The sequence below is a fragment of the Chiloscyllium plagiosum genome, unplaced genomic scaffold, assembly GCF_037043375.1.
Source record: "Chiloscyllium plagiosum isolate Xiang-an unplaced genomic scaffold, Cpla_swu_hap1 HiC_scaffold_38, whole genome shotgun sequence".
Classification (NCBI taxonomy): domain Eukaryota; kingdom Metazoa; phylum Chordata; class Chondrichthyes; order Orectolobiformes; family Hemiscylliidae; genus Chiloscyllium; species Chiloscyllium plagiosum.
This window is the reverse complement of record NW_028270176.1, coordinates 53,809,580-53,834,743: the sequence shown is the minus strand read 5'-3', so window position 1 is coordinate 53,834,743 and position 25,164 is coordinate 53,809,580.

Below are 25,164 nucleotides of genomic sequence, written 5' to 3'. Positions count from 1 at the left end.
CCTCTCTCTCCCACTATCGTCCTCAGTCCCTATTTTGCCATCTCTCCCTCTCTCACCCCCTCTCACCCTTCATCCCTCTTTTGTCCTCTCTCTCTCTTTCTCCCTCACTCCCTCTCTTGCCCTCTCTCCCTCTCTCTCCAACTCTCAACCTCTCTCCCTCTCTTGACCTCGCTCCCTCGTTCACCCTCTCTCCCTCTCTCGCCCTCTCACCCTCTCTTTCCCGCTCTCCCTCTCTCGCACTCTCACCCTCTCTGACCCGCTCTCCCTCTCTCGCACTCTCTCTTTCTCTCACCCTCTCTCCCTTTCTCGCCTTCTCTCACCCTCTCTCTCTCTCTCTCTCTCGCCCTCTCTACCTCTCTTTCACCCTCTCTTCCTCCCTCTCGCTCACTCCCTCTCTCGCACTTCCTCGCCCTCTCTACCTCTCACTCTCCCCCTCTCTTCATCTCTTGCCCATCTCCCTCTCTCGCACCCTCTCTCATCCTCTCACCCTCTTTCGTACTCTGTCCCTGTCTCGCCCTCTCTCCCTCTCTCCATCTCTCCCTCTCTTGCTCTCTCTCGCCCTCTCTCGCCTACACTCCCTCTCTCGCCCTCTCTCCCTCTTTCGCCCTCTCTCCCTCTCCTTCCCTCTCTTGCCCTCTCTCCCTCTTTCGTCCTCTCGCCCTCTCTAACTCTCTCTGCCTCTTTCGCCCTCTCTCCTTCTTTCGCCCTCTCACCCTCTCCTTCCCTCTCTCCCTCTCTCGCCCTCTCTCCCTCTCTCGCCCTCTCTCTTTCTCTCTAGCTCTTTCACCCTCTCTTCCTCTGACTCCCTCACTCCCTCTCTCGCAGTTTCTCGCCCTCTCTACGTCTCTCTCTCCATGTCTTCCTCTCTTGCCCTTTCTCCCTCTCTCACCCTAACTCACTCTTTCGCCAACACTCCCTCTCTCATCTTCTCTCCCTCTTTCGTACTCTCTCCCTGTCTAGCCCTCTCTCCATCTCTCCATCTCTCTCTCTCTCGCTCTCTCTCGCCCTCTCGCCCTCTCCTTTCCTCTCTCGCCTTCTCTCCCTCTTTCCCCCTCTCGCCTTCTGTCACTCTCTGCCTCATTCGCCCTCTCTCCCTCTCTCGCCCTCTCTCCCTCTCTCGCCCTCTCTCTTTCTCTCTAGCTCTATCACCCTCTCTTCCTCTGTCTCCCTCACTCCCTCTCTCGCACTTTCTCGCCCTCTCTATGTCTCTGTCTCCCTGTCTTCCTCTCTTGCCCTTTCTCCCTCTCTCACCATCACTCACTCTTTCGCCATCACTCCCTCTCTTATCTTCTCTCCCTCTTTCGTATTCCCTCCCTTTATCGTGCTCTCACCCTCTCTCCCGCCCTCTTTCACCCTCCCTCCCGCTTTTGCCCTCTCTCCCTCTTTTGTCGTCTCTCCCTCTCTCGGTGTCTCTCGCCCTCTCTCTCTCACCCTCTCTCCATCTTTCGCCCGCTCACGCTCTCTCCCTCTTTCGCCCTCTCCCCCTCTCTCCCGCTCTCGGCCACTCTCCCTCTCTCGCCCTCTCTCCCTTTCTCGCCCTCTCACCCTCTCTTTCCCTCACTCCCTGTCTCGCCCTCTCATTCTCTCTGGCCCGCTCTCCCTCTCTCGCACTCTCTCTTTCTCTCACCCTCTCTCCCTTTCTTGCCTTCTCTCGCCCTCTCTCTCTCTCGCCCTCTCTACCTCTCTTTCACCCTCTTTTCCTCTCTCTCCCTCACTCCCTCTCTCGCACTTTCTCGCCCTATCTACCTCTCTCTCACTCCCTCTCTCCCTCTCTCGCCCCCAGCCCTCTCTCGCCCTCTCTCTTTCTCTCTCGCCCTCTCTACCTCTCTTTCACCCTCTCTTCCTCTCTCTCCCTCACTCCCTCTCTCGCACTTTCTCGCCCTCTCTACGTCTCTCTCTCCCTGTCTTCCTCTCTTGCCTTTCTCCCTCTCTCACCCTCACTCACTCTTTCGCCAACACTCCCTCTCTCATCTTCTCTCCCTCTTTCGTACTCTCTCCCTTTCCCGCCCTCTTTCACCCTCTCTCCCGCTTTTGCCCTCTCTCCCTCTTTTGTCGTCTCTCCCTCTCTCGCTGTCTCTCGCCCACTCTCTCTCACCCTCTCTCCATCTTTCTCCACGCCCACGCTCTCTCCCTCTTTCGCCCTCTCCCCCTCTCTCCCGCTCTCGGCCACTCTCCCTCTTTCGCCCTCTCTTCCTCTCTCGCCCTCTCTCGCCCTCTCTCCCTCTCTCTCCCACTCTCCCTCTCTATCACTCTCTCTCGATCTTTCTCGGCCGCTCACCCTTTCTCACCGTTTCTCCCTCTGTCGCTCTCTCTCCCTCTTTTGACTTCTTACCCTCTCGTCCTCTCCCCCTCTCTCGCCCTCTCACCCTCTCACCTGATCTCACCCTCTCTCCCTCTCTCACCCTCTCACCCTCTCTTTCCCTCACTCCCTGTCTCGCCCTCTCACCCTCTCTGACCCGCTCTCCCTCTCTCGCACTCTCTCTTTCTCTCACCCTCTCTCCCTTTCGCCCTCTCTCCTTCTTTCGCCCTCTCACCCTCTCTTTCCCTCTCTCCCTCTCTCTCCCTCACTCCCTCTCTCGCACTTTCTCGCCCTCTCTACGACTCTCTCTCTCCCTGTCTTCCTCTCTTGCCCTTTCTCCCTCTCTCACCCTCACTCACTCTTTCGCCATCACTCCCTCTCTCATCTTCTCTCCCTCTTTCGTACTCTCTCCCTTTCTCGCGCTCTCACCCTCTCTCCCTCTCTCGCCCTCTTTCACCATCTCTCCCGCTTTTGCCCTCTCTCCCTCTCTCGCTGTCTCTCGCCCTCTCTCTCTCACCCTGTCTCCAACTTTCGCCCACCCACGCTCTCTCCCTCTTTCGCCCTCTCCCCCTCTCTCCTGCTCTCGGCCACTCTCCCTCTTTCGCCCTCTCTTCCTCTCTCGCCCTCTCACCCTCTATTTCCCTCACTCCCTGTCTCACCCTCTCATTCTCTCTGGCCCGCTCTCCCTCTCTCGCACTCTCTCTTTCTCTCACCCTCTCTCCCTTTCTTGCCTTCTCTCGCCCTCTCTCTCTCTCTCGCCCTCTCTACCTCTCTTTCACCCTCTTTTCTTCTCTCTCCCTCACTCCCTCTCTCGCACTTTCTCGCCCTATCTACCTCTCTCTCACTCCCTCTCTTCCTCTCTTGCCCTTTCTCCCTCTCTCGCCCTATCTCGTCCTCACTCCCTATTTCGCCATCTCTCCCTCTCTCGTCGTCTCGCCCACTTTCGTACTCTCTCCCTCTCTCGCCCTCTCTCGCTCTCTCCATCTTTCCCTCTCTCGCTTCTCTCGCCCTTTCTTCCTCTTTCGCCCTCTCTCCCTCTCCTTCCCTCTCTCGCCCTCTCTCCCTCTTTCGTCCTCTCGCCCTCTCTAACTCTCTCTGCCTCTTTCGCCCTCTCTCCTTCTTTCGCCCTCTCACCCTCTCCTTCCCTCTCTCGCCCTCTCTCCCACTTTCGCCCTCTCTCCCTCTCCTTCCCTCTCTCGCCCTCTCTCCCTCTTTCATCCTCTCGCCCACTCTAACTCTCTCTGCCTCTTTCGCCCTCTCTCCCTCTCTCTCTCTCAACCTCTCTTTCATCCTCTATTCCTCTCTTGCCCTTTCTCCCTCTCTCTCCCACTATCGTCCTCAGTCCCTATTTTGCCATCTCTCCCTCTCTCACCCCCTCTCACCCTTCATCCCTCTTTTGTCCTCTCTCTCTCTTTCTCCCTCACTCCCTCTCTTGCCCTCTCTCCCTCTCTCTCCAACTCTCAACCTCTCTCCCTCTCTTGACCTCGCTCCCTCGTTCACCCTCTCTCCCTCTCTCGCCCTCTCACCCTCTCTTTCCCGCTCTCCCTCTCTCGCACTCTCACCCTCTCTGACCCGCTCTCCCTCTCTCGCACTCTCTCTTTCTCTCACCCTCTCTCCCTTTCTCGCCTTCTCTCACCCTCTCTCTCTCTCTCTCTCTCGCCCTCTCTACCTCTCTTTCACCCTCTCTTCCTCCCTCTCGCTCACTCCCTCTCTCGCACTTCCTCGCCCTCTCTACCTCTCACTCTCCCCCTCTCTTCATCTCTTGCCCATCTCCCTCTCTCGCACCCTCTCTCATCCTCTCACCCTCTTTCGTACTCTGTCCCTGTCTCGCCCTCTCTCCCTCTCTCCATCTCTCCCTCTCTTGCTCTCTCTCGCCCTCTCTCGCCTACACTCCCTCTCTCGCCCTCTCTCCCTCTTTCGCCCTCTCTCCCTCTCCTTCCCTCTCTTGCCCTCTCTCCCTCTTTCGTCCTCTCGCCCTCTCTAACTCTCTCTGCCTCTTTCGCCCTCTCTCCTTCTTTCGCCCTCTCACCCTCTCCTTCCCTCTCTCCCTCTCTCGCCCTCTCTCCCTCTCTCGCCCTCTCTCTTTCTCTCTAGCTCTTTCACCCTCTCTTCCTCTGACTCCCTCACTCCCTCTCTCGCAGTTTCTCGCCCTCTCTACGTCTCTCTCTCCATGTCTTCCTCTCTTGCCCTTTCTCCCTCTCTCACCCTAACTCACTCTTTCGCCAACACTCCCTCTCTCATCTTCTCTCCCTCTTTCGTACTCTCTCCCTGTCTAGCCCTCTCTCCATCTCTCCATCTCTCTCTCTCTCGCTCTCTCTCGCCCTCTCGCCCTCTCCTTTCCTCTCTCGCCTTCTCTCCCTCTTTCCCCCTCTCGCCTTCTGTCACTCTCTGCCTCATTCGCCCTCTCTCCCTCTCTCGCCCTCTCTCCCTCTCTCGCCCTCTCTCTTTCTCTCTAGCTCTATCACCCTCTCTTCCTCTGTCTCCCTCACTCCCTCTCTCGCACTTTCTCGCCCTCTCTATGTCTCTGTCTCCCTGTCTTCCTCTCTTGCCCTTTCTCCCTCTCTCACCATCACTCACTCTTTCGCCATCACTCCCTCTCTTATCTTCTCTCCCTCTTTCGTATTCCCTCCCTTTATCGTGCTCTCACCCTCTCTCCCGCCCTCTTTCACCCTCCCTCCCGCTTTTGCCCTCTCTCCCTCTTTTGTCGTCTCTCCCTCTCTCGGTGTCTCTCGCCCTCTCTCTCTCACCCTCTCTCCATCTTTCGCCCGCTCACGCTCTCTCCCTCTTTCGCCCTCTCCCCCTCTCTCCCGCTCTCGGCCACTCTCCCTCTCTCGCCCTCTCTCCCTTTCTCGCCCTCTCACCCTCTCTTTCCCTCACTCCCTGTCTCGCCCTCTCATTCTCTCTGGCCCGCTCTCCCTCTCTCGCACTCTCTCTTTCTCTCACCCTCTCTCCCTTTCTTGCCTTCTCTCGCCCTCTCTCTCTCTCGCCCTCTCTACCTCTCTTTCACCCTCTTTTCCTCTCTCTCCCTCACTCCCTCTCTCGCACTTTCTCGCCCTATCTACCTCTCTCTCACTCCCTCTCTCCCTCTCTCGCCCCCAGCCCTCTCTCGCCCTCTCTCTTTCTCTCTCGCCCTCTCTACCTCTCTTTCACCCTCTCTTCCTCTCTCTCCCTCACTCCCTCTCTCGCACTTTCTCGCCCTCTCTACGTCTCTCTCTCCCTGTCTTCCTCTCTTGCCTTTCTCCCTCTCTCACCCTCACTCACTCTTTCGCCAACACTCCCTCTCTCATCTTCTCTCCCTCTTTCGTACTCTCTCCCTTTCCCGCCCTCTTTCACCCTCTCTCCCGCTTTTGCCCTCTCTCCCTCTTTTGTCGTCTCTCCCTCTCTCGCTGTCTCTCGCCCACTCTCTCTCACCCTCTCTCCATCTTTCTCCACGCCCACGCTCTCTCCCTCTTTCGCCCTCTCCCCCTCTCTCCCGCTCTCGGCCACTCTCCCTCTTTCGCCCTCTCTTCCTCTCTCGCCCTCTCTCGCCCTCTCTCCCTCTCTCTCCCACTCTCCCTCTCTATCACTCTCTCTCGATCTTTCTCGGCCGCTCACCCTTTCTCACCGTTTCTCCCTCTGTCGCTCTCTCTCCCTCTTTTGACTTCTTACCCTCTCGTCCTCTCCCCCTCTCTCGCCCTCTCACCCTCTCACCTGATCTCACCCTCTCTCCCTCTCTCACCCTCTCACCCTCTCTTTCCCTCACTCCCTGTCTCGCCCTCTCACCCTCTCTGACCCGCTCTCCCTCTCTCGCACTCTCTCTTTCTCTCACCCTCTCTCCCTTTCGCCCTCTCTCCTTCTTTCGCCCTCTCACCCTCTCTTTCCCTCTCTCCCTCTCTCTCCCTCACTCCCTCTCTCGCACTTTCTCGCCCTCTCTACGACTCTCTCTCTCCCTGTCTTCCTCTCTTGCCCTTTCTCCCTCTCTCACCCTCACTCACTCTTTCGCCATCACTCCCTCTCTCATCTTCTCTCCCTCTTTCGTACTCTCTCCCTTTCTCGCGCTCTCACCCTCTCTCCCTCTCTCGCCCTCTTTCACCATCTCTCCCGCTTTTGCCCTCTCTCCCTCTCTCGCTGTCTCTCGCCCTCTCTCTCTCTCACCCTCTCTCCATCTTTCGCCCGCCCACGCGCTCTCCCTCTTTCGCCCTCTCCCCCTCTCTCCCGCTTTCACCCTCTCTCCCTCTTTCGCCCTCTCTTCCTCTCTCGCCCTCTCTCGCCCTCTCTCCCTCTCTCTCCCACTCTCCCTCTCTATCACTCTCTCTCGACCTTTCTCGCCCGATCCCCGTTTCTCACCGTTTCTCCCTCTGTCGCTCTCTCTCCCTAATTTGACTTCTCTCCGTCTCGTCCTCTCCCCCTCTCTCGCCCTCTCACCCTCTCACCTGATCTCACCCTCTCTCCCTCTCTCACCCTCTCACCCTCTCTTTCCCTCACTCCCTGTCTCGCCATCTCACCCTCTCTGACCCGCTCTCCCTCTCTCGCACTCTCTCTTTCTCTCACCCTCTCTCCCTTTCGCCCTCTCTCCTTCTTTCGCCCTCTCACCCTCTCTTTCCCTCTCTCCCTCTCTCTCCCTCACTCCCTCTCTCGCACTTTCTCGCCCTCTCTACGACTCTCTCTCTCCCTGTCTTCCTCTCTTGCCCTTTCTCCCTCTCTCACCCTCACTCACTCTTTCGCCATCACTCCCTCTCTCATCTTCTCTCCCTCTTTCGTACTCTCTCCCTTTCTCGCGCTCTCACCCTCTCTCCCTCTCTCGCCCTCTTTCACCATCTCTCCCGCTTTTGCCCTCTCTCCCTCTCTCGCTGTCTCTCGCCCTCTCTCTCTCTCACCCTCTCTCCATCTTTCGCCCGCCCACGCGCTCTCCCTCTTTCGCCCTCTCCCCCTCTCTCCCGCTTTCACCCTCTCTCCCTCTTTCGCCCTCTCTTCCTCTCTCGCCCTCTCTCGCCCTCTCTCCCTCTCTCGCCCTCTCTCCCTCTCTCTCCCACTCTCCCTCTCTATCACTCTCTCTCGACCTTTCTCGCCCGATCCCCGTTTCTCACCGTTTCTCCCTCTGTCGCTCTCTCTCCCTAATTTGACTTCTCTCCGTCTCGTCCTCTCCCCCTCTCTCGCCCTCTCACCCTCTCACCTGATCTCACCCTCTCTCCCTCTCTCACCCTCTCACCCTCTCTTTTCCTCACTCCCTGTCTCGCCATCTCACCCTCTCTGACCCGCTCTCCCTCTCTCGCACTCTCTCTTTCTCTCACCCTCTCTCCCTTTCGCCCTCTCTCCTTCTTTCGCCCTCTCACCCTCTCTTTCCCTCTCTCCCTCTCTCTCCCTCACTCCCTCTCTCGCACTTTCTCGCCCTCTCTACGACTCTCTCTCTCCCTGTCTTCCTCTCTTGCCCTTTCTCCCTCTCTCACCCTCACTCACTCTTTCGCCATCACTCCCTCTCTCATCTTCTCTCCCTCTTTCGTACTCTCTCCCTTTCTCGCGCTCTCACCCTCTCTCCCTCTCTCGCCCTCTTTCACCATCTCTCCCGCTTTTGCCCTCTCTCCCTCTCTCGCTGTCTCTCGCCCTCTCTCTCTCACCCTCTCTCCATCTTTCGCCCGCCCACGCGCTCTCCCTCTTTCGCCCTCTCCCCCTCTCTCCCGCTTTCACCCTCTCTCCCTCTTTCGCCCTCTCTTCCTCTCTCGCCCTCTCTCCCTCTCTCTCCCACTCTCCCTCTCTATCACTCTCTCTCGACCTTTCTCGCCCGATCCCCGTTTCTCACCGTTTCTCCCTCTGTCGCTCTCTCTCCCTAATTTGACTTCTCTCCGTCTCGTCCTCTCCCCCTCTCTCGCCCTCTCACCCTCTCACCTGATCTCACCCTCTCTCCCTCTCTCACCCTCTCACCCTCTCTTTCCCTCACTCCCTGTCTCGCCATCTCACCCTCTCTGACCCGCTCTCCCTCTCTCGCACTCTCTCTTTCTCTCACCCTCTCTGCCTTTCTCGCCTTCTCTCACTCTCTCTCTCTCTCTCCCCCTCTCTACCTCTCTTTCACCCTCTCTTCCTCTCTCTCCTTCACTCCCTCTCTTGCACTTTCTCGCCCTCTCTGCCTCTCACTCTCTCCCTCTCTTCCTCTCTTGCCCTATCTCCCTCTCTCGCCCTCTCTCGGTCCTCACTCCCTATTTCGCCATCTCTCTCTCTCTCTCGTCCTCTCGCCCTCTTTCGTACTCTCTCCCTGTCTCGCCCTCTCTCCCCCTCTCCATCTCTCCCTCTCTCGCTCTCTCTCGCCCTCTCTCGCCTACACTCCCTCTCTCGCCCTCTCTCCCTCTTTCGTCCTCTCTCACTCTCTCTGCCTCTTTTGCCCTCTCTCCCTCTTTCGCCCTCTCTCCCTCTCCTTCCCTCTCTCGCCCTCTCTCCTTCTTTCGTCCTCTTGCCCTCTCTAACTCTCTCTGCCTCTTTCGCCCTCTCTCCTTCTTTCGCCCTCTCACCCTCTCCTTCCCTCTCTCCCTCTCTCGCCCTCTCTCCCTCTCTCGCCCTCTCTCTTTCTCTCTCGCCCTCTCTACCTCTCTTTCACCCTCTCTTCCTCTCTCTCCCTCACTCCCTCTCTCGCACTTTCTCGCCCTCTCTACGTCTCTCTTTCCCTGTCTTCCTCTCTTGCCATTTCTCCCTCTCTCACTCTTTCGCCATCACTCCCTCTCTCATCTTCTCTCCCCCTTTCATACTCTCTCCCTTTCTCGCGCTCTCACCCTCTCTCCCTCTCTCGCCCTCTTTCACCCTCTCTCCCGCTTTTGCCCTCTCTCCCTCTTTTGTCATCTCTCCCTCTCTCGCTGTCTCTTGCCCTCTCTCTCTCACCCTCTCTCCATCTTTCGCACGCCCACGCTCTCTCCCTCTTTCGCCCTCTTCCCCTCTCTCCCGCTCTCGCCCTCTCTCCCTCTTTCGCCCTCTCTCCCTCTCTCTCCCACTCTCCCTCTCTATCACTCTCTCTCGAGCTTTCTCGCCCGCTCAACCTTTCTCACCGTTTCTCCCTCTGTTGCTCTCTCTCCCTCTTTTGACTTGTGTCCCTCCCGTCCTCTCCCCCTCTCACCTGCTCTTGCCCTCTCTCCCTCACTCGCACTCTCTCTCTCTGGCCCTCTCGCCCACTCTCCCTCTCTCGCCCTCCCTCCATTTTCTCTCCCCCTCTCCCACTCACCCTCTCTCTCCCCCCCGTCTCTCACCCCTCTCCCTCTATCTCTCTCTCCTTGTCACGCCCTCTCGCCTTCTGTCGCACACTTGCCCTCTCTCGCTGTTGCTTGCCCTCTTTCTCCTTCTCTCCCTCTCTCACCCTCTCTCCCTTTCTCGCCCTCGTTTCCTCGTTCACCCTCTCTCCCTCTCTCGCCCTCTCACCCTCTCTTTCCCTCACTCCCTGTCTCGCCCTCTCATTCTCTCTGGCCCGCTCTCCCTCTTTCGCACGCTCTCTTTCTCTCACCCTCCCTCCCTTTCTTGCCTTCTCTCACCCTCTCTCTCTCTCTCTCGCCCTCTCTACCTCTCCTTCACCCTCTCTTCCTCTCTCTCCCTCACTCCCTCTCTCGCACTTTCTCGCCCTCTCTACCTCTCTCTCTCTCTCCCTCACTTCCTCTCTTGCCCTATTTCCCTCTCTCGCCCTCTCTCGTCCTCACTCCCTATTTTGCCATCTCTCCCTCTCTCGTCCTCTCGCCCTCTTTCGTACTCTCTCCCTGTCTCGCCCTCTCTCCTTCTCTCCATCTCTCCCTCTCTTGCCTCTCTCGCACTCTCTCGCCTACACTCCCTCTCTCGCACTCTCTCCCTCTTTCGCCCTCTCTCCCTCTCCTTCCCTCTCTCGCCCTCTTTCCCTCTTTTGCCCTCTCCTTCCCTCTCTCGCACTCTCTTCCTCTTTTGTCCTCTCGCCCACTCTAACTCTCTCTGCCTCTTTCGCCCTCTCTCCTTCTTTCGCCCTCTCACCCTCTCCTTCCCTCTCTCCCTCTCTCGCCCTCTCTCCCTCTCTCGCCCTCTCTCCCTCTTTCGCCCTCTCTCCCTCTCTCTCCCCCTCTCCCTCTCTATCACTCTCTCTCGACCTTTCTCGCCCGCTCGCCCTTTCTCACTGTTTTTCGCTCTGTTGCTCTCTCTCCCTCTTTTGACTTCTCTCCTGCTCGTCCTCTACACCTCTCACCTGCTCTCGCCCTCTCTCCCTCACTCGCCCTCTCTCTCCCTAGCCCTCTCGCCCACTCTCCCTCTCTCGCACTCGCTCCATCTCTCTCCCCAACTCCCACTCACCCTCTCTCTCCCCCCTCTCTCACCCCTCTCCCTCTATCTCTCTCTACTTGTCACGCCCTCTCGCACTCTCGCCCTCTGTCGAACACTTGCCCTCTCTCGCTGTCGCTTGCTCTCTTTCTCCTTCTCTCCCTCTCTCACCCTCTCTCCCTCTCTCGCCCTCGTTTCCTCATTCGCCCTCTCTCCCTCTCTCGCCCTCTCACCCTCTCTTTCCCTCACTCCCTGTCTTGCCCTCTCATTCTCTCTGGCCCGCTCTCCCTCTCTCGCACTCTCTCTTTCTCTCACCCTCTCTCCCTTTCTTGCCTTCTCTCACCCTCTCTCTCTCTCTCTCGCCCTCTCTACCTCTCTTTCACCCTCTCTCCTTCTTTCGCCCTCTCACCCTCTCCTTCCCTCTCTCGCCCTCTCTCCCTCTCTCGCCCTCTCTCCCTCTTTCGTCCTCTCGCCCTCTCTAACTCTCTCTGCCTCTTTCGCCCTCTCTCCTTCTTTCGCCCTCTCACCCTCTCCTTCCCTCTCTCGCCCTCTCTCCCTCTTTTGTCCTCTCGCCCACTCTAACTCTCTCTGCTTCTTTCGCCCTCTCTCCTTCTTTCGCCCTCTCACCCTCTCCTTCCCTCTCTCCCTCTCTCCCTCGCTCGCCATCTCTCTCTCTCTCTCGCCCTCTCTACCTCTCTTTCACCCTCTCTTCCTCTCTCTCCCTCACTCCCTCTCTCGCATTTTCTCACCTTCTCTACCTCTCTCTCTCCCTCTCATCCTCTCTTGCCCTTTCTCCCTCTCTCACCCTCTCTCATCCTCACTCCCTATTTCGCAATCTCTCCCTCTCTCGCCCTCTCTCACCCTTCATCCCTCTTTTGTCCTCTCTCCCTCGTTTGCCCTCACTCCCTCTCTTGCCCTCTCTCCCTCTCTCTCCCTCTCTCACCCTCTCTTGCCCTCTCTCACCCTCGCTCCCTCGTTCGCCCTCTCTCCGTCTCTCGCCCTCTCACCCTCTCTTTCCCACACTCCCTGTCTCGCCCTCTCACCCTCTCTGACCCGCTCTCCCTCTCTCGCACTCTCTCTTTCTCTCACCCTCTCTCCCTTTCTCGCCTTCTCTCTCCCTCTCTCCCTCTCTCTCTCGCCCTCTCTACCTCTCTTTCACCCTCTCTTCCTCTCTCTCCCTCACACCCTCTCTCGCACTTTCTCGCCCTCTCTACCTCTCACTCTCTCCCTCTCTTCCTCTCTTGCCCTTTCTCCCTCTGTTGCCCTCTCTCGGTCCTCACTCCCTATTTCGCCATCTCTCCCTCTCTCGTCCTCTCGCCCTCTTTCGTACTCTCTCCCTGTCTCTCCCTCTCTCCATCTCTCCCTCTCTCGCTCTCTCTTGCCCTCACTTGCCTACACTCCCTCTCTCGCCCTCTCTCCTTCTTTCGCCCTCACACCCTCTCCTTCCCTCTCTCCCTCTCTCACCCACTCTCCCTCTCTCGCCCTCTCTCCCGCTCTCACCCTCTCTTTCGCCCTTTCTCACTCTCTCTGCCTCTTTTGCCCTCTCTCCCTCTTTCGCCCTCTCTCCCTCTTTCGTCCTCTCGCCCTCTCTAACTCTCTCTGCCTCATTCGCCCTCTCTCCTTCTTTCGCCCTCTAACCTCTCCTTCCCTCTCTCCCTCTCTCGCCCTCTCTCCCTCTCTCGCCCACTCTCTTTCTCTCTCGCCCTCTCTACCTCTCTTTCACACTCTCTTCCTCTCTCTCCCTCACTCCTTCTCTAGCACTTTTTCACCCTCTCTGCGTCTCTCTCTCCCTGTCTTCCTCTCTTGCCCTTTCTCCTTCTGTCGCCCTCACTCACTCTTTCGCCATCACTCCCTCTCTCATCTTCTCTCCCTCTTTCGTACTCTCTCCCTGTCTAGCCCTCTCTCACTCTCTCCCTCTCTCTCTCGCCCTCTCTACCACTCTTTCACCCTCTCTTCCTCTCTCTCCCTCACACCCTCTCTCGCACTTTCTCGCCCTCTCTACCTCTCACTCTCTCCCTCTCTTCCTCTCTTGCCCTTTCTCCCTCTGTTGCCCTCTCTCGGTCCTCACTCCCTATTTCGCCATCTCTCCCTCTCTCGTCCTCTCGCCCTCTTTCGTACTCTCTCCCTGTCTCTCCCTCTCTCCATCTCTCCCTCTCTCGCTCTCTCTTGCCCTCTCTCGCCTACACTCCCTCTCTCGCCCTCTCTCCTTCTTTCGCCCTCACACCCTCTCCTTCCCTCTCTCCCTCTCTCGCCCTCTCTCCCTCTCTCGCCCACTCTCTTTCTCTCTAGCCCTCTCTACCTCTCTTTCACACTCTCTTCCTCTCTCTCCCTCACACCCTCTCTCGCACTTTCTCGCCCTCTCTACGTCTCTCTCTCCCTGTCTTCCTCTCTTGCCCTTTCTCCTTCTGTCGCCCTCACTCACTCTTTCGCCATCACTCCCTCTCTCATCTTCTCTCCCTCTTTCGTACTCTCTCCCTGTCTAGCCCTCTCTCCCTCTCTCCATCTCTCTCTCTCTCGCTCTCTCTCGCCCTCTCTCCCTCTCCTTCCCTCTCTCGCCTTCTCTCCCTCTTTCCCCCTCTCGCCTTCTGTCACTCTCTGCCTCATTCGCCCTCTCTCCCTCTTTCGCCCTCTCTCCCTCTCCTTCCCTCTCTCTCTCTCTCTCTCACCCTCTCTCCCTCTTTCGTCCTCTCGCCCTCTCTCACTCTCTCTGCCTGTTTCGCCCTCTCTCCTTCTTTCGCCCTCACACCCTCTCCTTCCCTCTCTCCCTCTCTCGCCCTCTCTCCCTGTCTCGCCCTCTGTCAGCCTCTCTCTCCCTCTCTCCATCTCTCCCTCTCGCTCTCTCTCGCCCTCTCTCGCCTAAACTCCCTCTCTCGCCCTCTCTCCCTGTCTCACCCTCTCACCCTCTCTGGCCCACTCTCCCTCTCTCGCACTTTCTCTTTCTCTCTCCCTCTCTCCCTTTCTCGACTTCTCTCGCCCTCTTTCTCTCTCTCTTGCCCTCTCTACCTCTCTTTCACCCTCTCTTCCTCTCCCTCACTCCCTCTCTTGCACTTTCTCGCCCTCTCTACCACTCTCTCTCCCTCTCTTTCTCTCTTGCCCTTTCTCCCTCTCTCGCCCTTTCTCCTCCTCACTCCCTATTTTGCCATCTCTCCCTCTCTCGTCCTCTCGCCCTCTTTCGTACTCTCTCCCTGTTTCGCCCTCTCTCCCTCTCTCCATCTCTCCCTCTCTCGCCTCTCTCGCCCTCTCTCCCTCTTTTGCCCTCTCTCCCTCTCCTTCCCTCTCTCGCCCTCTCTCCCTCTTTCGTCCTCTCGCCCTCTCTAACTCTCTCTGTCTCTTTCGCCCTCTCTCCTTCTTTCGCCCTCTCACCCTCTCCTTCCCTCTCTCCCTCTCTCGCCCTCTCTCCCTCTTTCGCCCTCTCTCCCTCTCCTTCCCTCTCTCACCCTCTCTCCCTCTTTCGTCCACTCGCCCTCTCTAGCTCTCTCTGCCTCTTTCGCCCTGTCTCCTTCTTTCGCCCTCTCACCCTCTCCTTCCCTCTCTCGCCCTCTTTCCCTCTTTCGCCCTCTCCTTCCCTCTCTCGCACTCTCTTCCTCTTTTGTCCTCTCGCCCACTCTAACTCTCTCTGCCTCTTTCGCCCTCTCTCCTTCTTTCGCCCTCTCACCCTCTCCTTCCCTCTCTCCCTCTCTCGCCCTCTCTCCCTCTCTCGCCCTCTCTCCCTCTTTCGCCCTCTCTCCCTCTCCCTCTCTATCACTCTCTCTCGACCTTTCTCGCCCGCTCGCCCTTTCTCACCGTTTTTCCCTCTGTTGCTCTCTCTCCCTCTTTTGACTTCTCTCCTGCTCGTCCTCTACCCCTCTCACCTGCTCTCGCCCTCTCTCCCTCACTCGCCCTCTCTCTCTCTAGCCCTCTCGCCCACTCTCCCTCTCTCGCACTCGCTCCATCTCTCTCCCCAGCTCCCACTCACCCTCTCTCTCCCCCCTCTCTCACACCTCTCCCTCTATCTCTCTCTACTTGTCACGCCCTCTCGCACTCTCGCCCTCTGTCGCACACTTGCCCTCTCTCGATGTCGCTTGCCCTCTTTCTCCTTCTCTCCCTCTCTCACCCTCTCTCCCTCTCTCGCCCTCGTTTCCTCATTCGCCCTCTCTCCCTCTCTCGCCCTCTCACCCTCTCTTTCCCTCACTCCCTGTCTTGCCCTCTCATTCTCTCTGGCCCGCTCTCCCTCTCTCGCACTCTCTCTTTCTCTCACCCTCTCTCCCTTTCTTGCCTTCTCTCACCCTCTCTCTGTCTCTCGCCCTCTCTACCTCTCTTACACCCTCTCTCCTTCTTTCGCCCTCTCACCCTCTCCTTCCCTCTCTCGCCCTCTCTCCCTCTCTCGCCCTCTCTCCCTCTTTCGTCCTCTCGCCCTCTCTAACTCTCTCTGCCTCTTTCGCCCTCTCTCCTTCTTTCGCCCTCTCACCCTCTCCTTCCCTCTCTCGCCCTCTCTCCCTCTTTTGTCCTCTCGCCCACTCTAACTCTCTCTGCCTCTTTCGCCCTCTCTCCTTCTTTCGCCCTCTCACCCTCTCCTTCCCTCTCTCCCTCTCTCCCTCGCTCGCCATCTCTCTCTCTCTCTCGCCCTCTCTACCTCTCTTTCACCCTCTCTTCCTCTCTCTCCCTCACTCCCTCTCTCGCATTTTCTCACCTTCTCTACCTCTCTCTCTCATCTCATCCTCTCTTGCCCTTTCTCCCACTCTCACCCTCTCTCATCCTCACTCCCTATTTCGCCATCTCTCCCTCTCTCTCCCTCTCTCACCCTCTCTCACTCTCTCACCCTCGCTCCCTCGTTCGCCCTCTCTCCGTCTCTCGCCCTCTCACCCTCTCTTTCCCACACTCCCTGTCTCGCCCTCTCACCCTCTCTGACCCGCTCTCCCTCTCTCGCACTCTCTCTTTCTCTCACCCTCTCTCCCTTTCTCGCCTTCTCTCTCCCTCTCTCCCTCTCTCTCTCGCCCTCTCTCCCTCTCTTTCACCCTCTCTTCCTCTCTCTCCCTCACACCCTCTCTCGCACTTTCTCGCCCTCTCTACCTCTCACTCTCTCCCTCTCTTCCTCTCTTGCCCTTTCTCCCTCTGTTGCCCTCTCTCGGTCCTCACTCCCTATTTCGCCATCTCTCCCTCTCTCGTCCTCTCGCCCTCTTTCGTACTCTCTCCCTGTCTCTCCCTCTCTCCATCTCTGCCTCTCTCGCTCTCTCTTGCCCTCACTCGCCTACACTCCCTCTCTCGCCCTCTCTCCTTCTTTCGCCCTCACACCCTCTCCTTCCCTCTCTCCCTCTCTCGCCCACTCTCCCTCTCTCGCCCTCTCTCCCGCTCTCACCCTCTCTTTCGCCCTTTCTCACTCTCTCTGCCTCTTTTGCCCTCTCTCCCTCTTTCGCCCTCTCGCCCTCTTTCGTCCTCTCGCCCTCTCTAACACTCTCTGCCTCTTTCGCCCTCTCTCCTTCTTTCGCCCCCTAACCCTCTCCTTCCCTCTCTCCCTCTCACGCCCTCTCTCCCTCTCTCGCCCACTCTCTTTCTCTCTCGCCCTCTCTACCTCTCTTTCACACTCTCTTCCTCTCTCTCCCTCACTCCTTCTCTAGCACTTTTTCACCCTCTCTGCGTCTCTCTCTCCCTGTCTTCTTCTCTTGCCCTTTCTCCTTCTGTCGCCCTCACTCACTCTTTCGCCATCACTCCCTCTCTCATCTTCTCTCCCTCTTTCGTACTCTCTCCCTGTCTAGCCCTCTCTCCCTCTCTCCCTCTCTCTCTCGCCCTCTCTACCTCTCTTTCACCCTCTCTTCCTCTCTCTCCCTCACACCCTCTCTCGCACTTTCTCGCCCTCTCTACCTCTCACTCTCTCCCTCTTTTCCTCTCTTGCCCTTTCTCCCTCTGTTGCCCTCTCTCGGTCCTCACTCCCTATTTCGCCATCTCTCCCTCTCTCATCTTCTCTCCCTCTTTCGTACTCTCTCCCTGTCTAGCCCTCTCTCCCTCTCTCCATCTCTCTCTCTCTCGCTCTCTCTCGCCCTCTCTCCCTCTCCTTCCCTCTCTCGCCTTCTCTCCCTCTTTCCCCCTCTTGCCTTCTGTCACTCTCTGCCTCATTCGCCCTCTCTCCCTCTTTCGCCCTCTCTCCCTCTCCTTCCCTCTCTCTCTCTCTCTCTCTCTCTCACCCTCTCTCCCTCTTTCGTCCTCTCGCCCTCTCTCACTCTCTCTGCCTGTTTCGCCCTCTCTCCTTCTTTCGCCCTCACACCCTCTCCTTCCCTCTCTCCCTCTCTCGCCCTCTGTCACTCTCTCGCCCTCTCTCCCCGTCTCGCCCTCTGTCAGCCTCTCTCTCCCTCTCTCCATCTCTCCCCCTCTCTCGCCTACACTCCCTCTCTCGCCCTCTCTCCCTGTCTCACCCTCTCACCCTCTCTGGCCCACTCTCCCTCTCTCGCACTTTCTCTTTCTCTCTCCCTCTCTCCCTTTCTCGACTTCTCTCGCCCTTTCTCTCTCTCTCTTGCCCTCTCTACCTCTCTTTCACCCTCTCTTCCTCTCCCTCACTCCCTCTCTTGCACTTTCTCGCCCTCTCTACCACTCTCTCTCCCTCTCTTTCTCTCTTGCCCTTTCTCCCTCTCTCGCCCTTTCTCGTCCTCACTCCCTATTTTGCCATCTCTCCCTCTCTCGTCCTCTCGCCCTCTTTCGTACTCTCTCCCTGTTTCGCCCTCTCTCCCTCTCTCCATCTCTCCCTCTCTCGCCTCTCTCGCCCTCTCTCGCCTACACTCCCTCTCTCGCCCTCTCTCCCTCTTTTGACCTCTCTCCCTCTCCTTCCCTCTCTCGCCCTCTCTCCCTCTTTCGTCCTCTCGCCCTCTCTAACTCTCTCTGTCTCTTTCGCCCTCTCTCCTTCTTTCGCCCTCTCACCCTCTCCTTCCCTCTCTCCCTCTCTCGCCCTCTCTCCCTCTTTCGCCCTCTCTCCCTCTCCTTCCCTCTCTCACCCTCTCTCCCTCTGTCGCCCTCTCTCCTTCTTTCGCCCTCTCACTCTCTCCTTCCGTCTCTCTCTCTCTCGCCCTCTCTCCCTGTCTAGCCCTCTCTCCCTCTCTCCATCTCTCCCTCTCTCGCTCTCTCTCGCCCTCTCTCGTCTACACTCCCTCTCTTGCCCTCTCTCCCTCTTTCGTCCTCTCGCCCTCTCTCACTCTCTCTGCCTGTTTCGCCCTCTCTACTTCTTTCGCCCTCTCACTCTCTCCTTCCCTCTCTCCCTCTCTCGCCCTCTCTCCCTCTCTCGCCCTCTCTCCCGCTCTCGCCCTCTCTCCCGCTCTCACCCTCTCTTTCGGCCTCTCTCCCTCTCTCGCCCTCTCCCCCTCTCTCGCCCTCTCTCCCTGTCTCGCCCTCTGTCAGCCTCTCTCTCCCTCTCCCCATCTCTCCCTCTCTCGCTCTCTCTCGCCCTCTCTCGCCTACACTCCCTCTCTCGCCCTCTCTCCCTCTTTCGCCCTCTCACCCTCTATTTCCAGCTCTCCCTGTCTCACCCTCTCACCTTCTCTGGCCCACTCTCCCTCTCTCGCACTTTCTCTTTCTCTCACCATCTCTCCCTTTCTCGACTTCTCTCGCCCTCTCTCTCTCTCTTGCCCTCTCTACCTCTCTTTCACCCTCTCTTCCTCTCCCTCACTCCCTCTCTCGCACTTTCTCGCCCTCTCTACCTCTCTCTCTCCCTCTCTTTCTCTCTTGCCCTTTCTCCCTCTCTCGCCCTCTCTCGCCCTCACTCCCTATTTCGCCATCTCTCCCTCTCTCGCCCTCTCTCACCCTTCATCGCTCTTTTGTCCTCTCTCCCTCTTTCGCCCTCACTACCTCTCTTGCCCTTTCTCCCTCTCTCACCCTCTCTCGTCCTCACTCCCTATTTCGCCATCTCTCCCTCTCTCACCCTCTCTCACCCTTCATCCCTCTTTTGTCCTCTCTCCCTCTTTCGCCCTCACTCCCTCTCTTGCCCTCTTGTGGTGTAAAATTATGTCCCAATACATGTGTGAATCATAATGTAACACATGTATTGGGCCAAGCAGTGGAATGTGGTGAAACGGTTAAAAATTATGTCCCAATACATGTGTGAATCTAACCGGAATGGAGGTGTTGCTTAGTCCCGTGTGAATCTTATTACACACCTCCCCGTGTGAATCTTCTTATCTGTATGTAACCAGAATGGAATGTGTTTTTTAGCCTTGCTCTGCTGTTCACATGAATGTTTATATCTGGAAAAGAGTATATCAGCTGGAAAAGTCTCCAGTTCGGAGAGTCTGCTCCGGGGTTGCGTTTAACCGCCGAGCGTGGGTTGTTGGCAACCGCTCTACGAGAACTGACGGCTCCCAGTTCGGGTAACATGTAGAGTGAGTATAAGCCAGACCCGTTGTAAGTATGAGACCTGGTTGTGGCGACGCTGCGGGGAATAAAATGCTTATATTCTAGCAGACTCGCCTCTTGGTCGTTTGTTCTGTGTCAGACTACTCTCCTACGAACCTGACCTTGAGAATTTTTTAAAACACCTCTCTACCTCTCTCTCCTACTCTCACCCTCTCTCTCACTCTCGCCCTCGCTCCCTCGTTCGCCCTCTCTCCCTCTCTCGCCCTCTCACCTTCTCTTTCTCTCACTCCCCGTCTCGCCCTCTCATTCTCTCTGACCCGCTCTCCCTCTCTCGCACTCTCTCTTTTTCTCACCCTCTCTCCCTTTCTCGCCTTCTCTCTCCCTCTCTCGTCCTCTCGCCCTCTTTCGTATTCTCTCCCTGTTTCAACCTCTCTCCCTCTCTCCATCTCTCCCTCTCTCGCCTCTCTCGCCCTCTCTCGCCTACACTCCCTCTCTCGCCCTCTCTCCCTCTTTCGCCCTCTCTCCCTCTCCTTCCCTCTCTCGCCCTCTCTCCCTCTTTCGTCCTGTCGCCCTGTCTAACTCTCTCTGCCTCTTTAGCCCTCTCTCCTTCTTTCGCCCTCTCACCCTCTCCTTCCGTCTCTCACCCTCTCTCCCTCTCTCTCCCTCTCTCCCTCTCCTTCCCTCTCTCGCCCTCTCTCCCTCTTTCGCCCTCTCTCCTTCTTTCGCCCTCTCACCCTCTCCTTCCCTCTCTCCCTCTCTCGCCCTGTCTCCCTCTCTCGCCCTCTCTCACTACCTCTCTACCTCTCTTTCATCCTCTCTTCCTCTCTCTCCCTCACTCCCTCTCGCATTTTCTCGCCCTCTCTACCTCTCTCTCTCCCTCTCTTCCTCTCTTGCCCTTTCTCCCTCTCTCGCCCTCACTCCCTATTTCGCCATCTCTCCCTCTTTCGCCCTCACTACCTCTCTTGCCCTTTCTCCCTCTCTCACCCTCTCTCGTCCTCACTCCCTATTTCGCCATCTCTCCCTCTCTCACCCTCTCTCACCCTTCATCCCTCTTTTGTCCTCTCTCCCTCTTTCGCCCTCACTCCCTCTCTTGCCCTCTCTCCCTCTCTCTCCTACTCTCACCCTCTCTCCCTCTCTCGCCCTCGCTCCCTCGTTCGCCCTCTCTCCCTCTCTCGCCCTCTCACCTTCTCTTTCCCTCACTCCCTGTCTCGCCCTCTCATTCTCTCTGACCCGCTCTCCCTCTCTCGCACTCTCTCTTTCTCTCACTCTCTCTCCCTTTCTCGCCTTCTCTCACCCTCTCTCTCTCTCTCTCGCCCTCTCTACCTCTCTTTCACCCTCTCTTCCTCTCTCACCCTCACTCCCTTTCTCGCATTTTCTCGCCCTCTCTACCTCTCTCTCTCCCTCTCTTCCTCTCTTGCCCTTTCTACCTCTCTCACCCTCTCTCGTCCTCACTCCCTATTTCGCCGTCCATCCCTCTCTCGTCCTCTCTCCCTCTTTCGTATTCTGTCCCTGTCTATCCCTCTCTCCCTCTCCCCATCTCTCCCTCTCTCGCTCTCTCTCGCCCTCTCTCGCCTACACTCCCTATCTCGCCCTCTCTCCCTCTTTCGCCCTCTCGACCTCTCTCACTCTCTCTGCCTCTTTCGCCCTCTCTCCCTCTTTCGCCCTCTCTCCCTCTCCTTCCCTCTCTCTCTCTCGCCCTCTCTCCCTCTTTCGTCCTCTCGCCCTCTCTCACTCTCTCTGCCTGTTTCGCCCTCTCTCCTTCTTTCGCCCTCTCACCCTCTCCTTCCCTCTCTCCCTCTCTCGCCCTCTCTCCCTCTCTCGCCCTCTCTCCCGCTCTCACCCTCTCTCTCTTTCGCCCTCTCTCCCTCTCTCGCCCTCTCTCCCTCTCTCGCCCTCTCTCCCTGTCTCGCCCTCTGTCAGCCTCTCTCTCCCTCTCTCCATCTTTCCCTCTCTCGCTCTCTCTCGCCCTCTCTCGCCTACACTCCTTCTCTCACCCTCTCTCCCTCTTTCGCCCTCTCACCCTCTCTTTCCATCTCTCCCTGTCTCACCCTCTCACCTTCTCTGGCCCGCTCTCCCTCTCTCGCACTTTCTCTTTCTCTCACCCTCTCTCCCTTTCTCGCCTTCTATCGCCCTCTCACTCTCTCTCTTGCCCTCTCTACCTCTCTTTCACTCTCTCTTCCTCTCTCTCTCCCTCACTCCCTCTCTCGCACTTTCTCGCCCTCTCTACCCCTCTCTCTCCCTCTCTTTCTCTCTTGCCCTTTCTCCCTCTCTCGCCTTCTCTCGTCCTCACTCCCTATTTCACCATCTCTCGTCCTCTCGCTCTCTTCAGTACTCTTTCCCTGTCTCGCCCTCTCTCCCTCTCTCCATCTCTCCCTCTCTCGCCTCTCTCGCCGTCTCTCGCCTACACTCCCTCTCTCGCCCTCTCTCCCTCTTTCGCCCTCTCTCCCTCTCCCTCCCTCTCTCGCCCTCTCTCCCTCTTTCGTCCTCTCGCCCTCTCTAACTCTCTCTGCCTCTTTCACCCTCTCTCCTTCTTTCGCCCTCTCACCCTCTCCTTCCCTCTATCGCCCTCTCTCCCTCTCTCGCCCTCTCTCTCTCTCTCGCCCTCTCTACCTCTCTTTCACCCTCTATTCCTCTCTCTCCCTCACTCCCTCTCTCGCGCTTTCTCGCCCTCTCTACCTCTCTCTCTCCCTCTCTTTCTCTCTTGCCCTTTCTCCCTCTCTTGCACTCTCTCGCCCTCACTCCCTCTTTCCCCATCTCTCCCTCTGTCGCCATCTCCTCTCTCACCTTCTCTCCCTCTATTGTACTCTCTCCCTCTCTCGCCCTCTCTCCCTCACTCCATCTATCCCTCTCTCGCTCTCTCGCCCTCTCTCCCTCTCTCTCGCCCACACTCCCTCTCTCGCCCTCTCACCCACTTTCGCCTTCGCCCAACTCTCAATCTCTTTGCCTCTTTCGCCTTCTCTCCCTCTCTTTCCCTCTCTCTCCCTCTCTCGCCCTCTCACCCTCTCTCATTCTCTCTGCCTCTTTCGCCCTCTCACCCTCTTTCGCCCTCCCTCCCTCTCCTTTCCTCTCTACCTGTCACGGCCTCTCTCCCTTTCTCACCCTCGCTCCCGCTCTCGCCCTCTCTCCCTCTTTCGCCCTCTCTCTCTCGCCCTCTCTCGCCCTCTCTCCCTCTCACCCTCTCTCCACCTCTCTCCCACTTTCCCTCTCTCTCTCCCTCTCTTTCTCTCTTGCCCTTTCTCCCTCTCTCGCCCTCTCTCGCCCTCACTCCCTCTTTCCCCATCTCTCCCTCTGTCGCCATCTCCTCTCTCACCCTCTCTCCCTCTATTGTACTCTCTCCCTCTCTCGCCCTCTCTCCCTCACTCCATCTATCCCTCTCTCCCTCTCTCGCCCTCTCTCGCCCACACTCCCTCTCTTGCCCTCTCACCCTCTTTCGTCTTCGCCCAACTCTCAATCTCTTTGCCTCTTTCGCCTTCTCTCCCACTCTTTCCCTCTCTCCCTCTCTCACCCTCTCTCGCCCTCTCACCCTCTCTCATTCTCGCTGCCTCTTTCGCTCTCTCACCCTCTTTCGCCCTCCCTCCCTCTCCTTTCCTCTCTACCTCTCTCGCCCTCTCTCCCTTTCTCACCCTCGCACCCGCTCTCGCCCTCTCTCCCTCTTCGCCCTCTCTCTCTCTCGCCCTCTCTCGCCCTCTCTCCCTCTCACCCTCTCTCCATCTCTCTCCCACTTTCCCTCTCTATCTCTCTCTCGACCTTTCTCATCCACTCTCCCTCTCTCCCTCTCTCTCGCCCTCTCTCCCTCTCACCCTCTCTCCATCTCTCTCCCACTTTCCCACTCTCTCTCCCTCTCTTTCTCTCTTGCCCTTTCTCCCTCTCTCGCCTTCTCTCGTCCTCACTCCCTATTTCGCCATCTCTCCCTCTCTCGTCATCTCGCTCTCTTCAGTACTCTTTCCTTGTCTCGCCCTCTCTCCCTCTCTCGCCTCTCTCGCCGTCTCTCGCCTACACTCCCTCTCTCGCCCTCTCTCCCTCTTTCGCCCTCTCTCCCTCTCCCTCCCTCTCTCGCCCACTCTCCCTCTTTCGTCCTCTCGCCCTCTCTAACTCTCTCTGCCTCTTTCGCCCTCTCTCCTTCTTTCGCCCTCTCACCCTCTCCTTCCCTCTATCGCCCTCTCTCCCTCTCTCGTCCTCTCTCTCTCTCTCGCCCTCTCTACCTCTCTTTCACCCTCTATTCCTCTCTCTCCCTCACTCCCTCTCTCGCACTTTCTCGCCCTCTCTACCTCTCTCTCTCCCTCTCTTTCTCTCTTGCCCTTTCTCCCTCTCTTGCATCTCTCGCCCTCACTCTCTCTTTCCCCATCTCTCCCTCTGTCGCCATCTCCTCTCTCACCTTCTCTCCCTCTATTGTACTCTCTCCCTCTCTCGCCCTCTCTCCCTCACTCCATCTATCCCTCTCTCGCTCTCTCGCCCTCTCACCCTCTCTCTCGCCCACACTCCCTCTCTCGCCCTCTCAACCACTTTCGCCTTCGCCCAACTCTCAATCTCTTTGCCTCTTTCGCCTTCTCTCCCTCTCTTTCCCTCTCTCACCCTCTCTCGCCCTCTCACCCTCTCTCATTCTCTCTGCCTCTTTCGCCCTCTCACCCTCTTTCGCCCTCCCTCCCTCTCCTTTCCTCTCTACCTGTCTCGGCCTCTCTCCCTTTCTCACCCTCGCTCCCGCTCTCGCCCTCTCTCCCTCTTTCGCCCTCTCTCTCTCTCGCCCTCTCTCGCCCTCTCTCCCTCTCACCCTCTCTCCATCTCTCTCCCACTTTCCCTCTCTCTCTCCCTCTCTTTCTCTCTTGCCCTTTCTCCCTCTCTCGCCCTCTCTCGCCCTCACTCCCTCTTTCCCCATCTCTCCCTCTGTCGCCATCTCCTCTCTCACCCTCTCTCCCTCTATTGTACTCTCTCCCTCTCTCGCCCTCTCTCCCTCACTCCATCTATCCCTCTCTCCCTCTCTCCCCCTCTCTCGCCCTCTCTCGCCCACACTCCCTCGCTCACCCTCTTTCGCCTTCGCCCAACTCTCAATCTCTTTGCCTCTTTTGCCTTCTCTCCCTCTCTTTCCCTCTGTCCCTCTCTCACCCTCTCTCGCTCTCTCACCCTCTCTCATTCTCTCTGCCTCTTTCGCCCTCTCACCCTCTTTCGCCCTCCCTCCCTCTCCTTTCCTCTCTACCTCTCTCGCCCTCTCTCCCGTTCTCGCCCGCGCTCCCGCTCTCGCCCTCTCTCCCTCTTTCGCCCTCTCTCTCTCTCGCCCTCTCTCGCCCTCTCTCCCTCTCACCCTCTCTCCATCTCTCTCCCACTTTCCCTCTCTATCTCTCTCTCGACCTTTCTCATCCGCTCTCCCTCTCTCCCTCTCTCTCGCCCTCTCTCCCTCTCACCCTCGCTCCCGCTCTCGCCCTCTCTCCCTCTTTCGCCATCTCTCTCTCTCGCCCTCTCTCGCCCTCTCTCCCTCTCACCCTCTCTCCATCTCTCTCCCACTTTCCCTCTCTCTCTCCCTCTCTTTCTCTCTTGCCCTTTCTCCCTCTCTCGCCCTCTCCCGCCCTCACTCCCGCTTTCACCATCTCTCCCTCTGTCGCCATCTCCTCTCTCACCCTCTCTCCCTCTATTGTACTCTCTCCCTCTCTCGCCCTCTCTCCCTCACTCCATCTATCCCTCTCTCCCTCTCTCCCCCTCTCTCGCCCTCTCTCGCCCACACTCCCTCTCTCACCCTCTCTCGCCTTCGCCCAACTCTCAATCTCTTTGCCTCTTTCGCCTTCTCTCCCTCTCTTTCCCTCTCTCCCTCTCTCACCCTCTCTCGCCCTCTCACCCTCTCTCATTCTCTCTGCCTCTTTCGCCCTCTCACCCTCTTTCGGCCTCCCTCCCTCTCCTTTCCTCTCTACCTCTCTCGCCCTCTCTCCCTTTCTCACCCTCGCTCCCGCTCTCGCCCTCTCTCCCTCTTTCGCCCTCTCTCTCTCTCGCCCTCTCTCGCCCTCTCTCCCTCTCTCCATCTCTCTCCCACTTTCCCTCTCTATCCCTCTCTCGACCTTTCTCATCCGCTCTCCCTCTCTCCCTCTCTCTCGCCCTCTCTCCCTCTCACCCTCTCTCCATCTCTCTCCCACTTTCCCTCTCTCTCTCCCTCTCTTTCTCTCTTGCCCTTTCTCCCTCTCTCGCCCTCTCTCGCCCTCACTCCCTCTTTCCCCATCTCTCCCTCTGTCGCCATCTCCTCTCTCACCCTCTCTCCCTCTATTGTACTCTCTCCCTCTCTCGCCCTCTCTCCCTCACTCCATCTATCCCTCTCTCCCTCTCTCGCCCTCTCTCGCCCTCTCTCGCCC